Source organism: Sapajus apella, unplaced genomic scaffold (genome assembly GCF_009761245.1).
Source record: "Sapajus apella isolate SASKATOON/1434 unplaced genomic scaffold, GSC_monkey_1.0 scaffold3, whole genome shotgun sequence".
NCBI classification, from domain to species: Eukaryota; Metazoa; Chordata; class Mammalia; order Primates; family Cebidae; genus Sapajus; species Sapajus apella.
The window spans coordinates 23213376-23214087 of record NW_022436943.1 but is presented as its reverse complement, the minus strand read 5'-3'; the positions used below and the strand labels follow the sequence as shown (position 1 = coordinate 23214087).

The 712-nt window shown below is 31.0% G+C and overlaps 1 non-coding gene across 1 annotated transcript; it reads right to left on the bottom strand.

Annotated features, from left to right (window-relative positions):
• Positions 1-339: 339 nt before the first annotated feature.
• Positions 340-444, bottom strand: LOC116536173. Its single transcript, XR_004262514.1, has one exon. It is a non-coding gene; the product is annotated as a small nucleolar RNA U13 (small nucleolar RNA).
• Positions 445-712: the final 268 nt, after the last annotated feature.

Sequence of the window (712 nt, the reverse complement as noted above, 5' to 3'; positions counted from 1 at the left end):
CCACGAGTTTTCTGGTATATGGGTGATATTTTCCTTTAGCTATCTTTGTGGCATGAACGTTTTCCCTCACATTTTCATAATTTGTAGACAATTTTAATGGGAATGTTGGATGGAGGATTAAGAACCATATCATAAGCCCGTGAATCTGATCTTATCCATTTGATTTATATTTGAGCTATATCCACTTATCTTTTGGGAACAAAATATGAAAATGAAAATACTTGAAATTATAGTGTTTTGTTAGCCAGAAAGACACATTATATCTTAGCTGGACCTGAGAAAAATATCTTTCTAAACTACTTGTCATTAATGGTATAAGTTACTTCTGTATACTTTTTTTTTCACGTTAGGTAATGTGCTGATGTTATAACAAAGTTTGAGGAAGGTATATCTCACACAGGAATGTGAAAACCCAATCATCATGCTTATGAACTGCAAAAGGATTCCCTACACATTTTAAGCTAAATATAGATGATTGATAGATGGATGGATGGATGGATGGATGGATAGATAGATAGAGACACAATTGCAGTTATTTTATTTATGTGGTATTGGTTTTAAGATAAAATGGAAAACACCATATGAACAAAAGGAAGAAGTAATCTGAAATTATAACTAAAGAAAAAATGAAACAATGATTTTTGAGAACATGGTATAAATTTTCTGAGATATAGCTAAGTTCATACATAGTTTAGAATATAGAGGATACCTC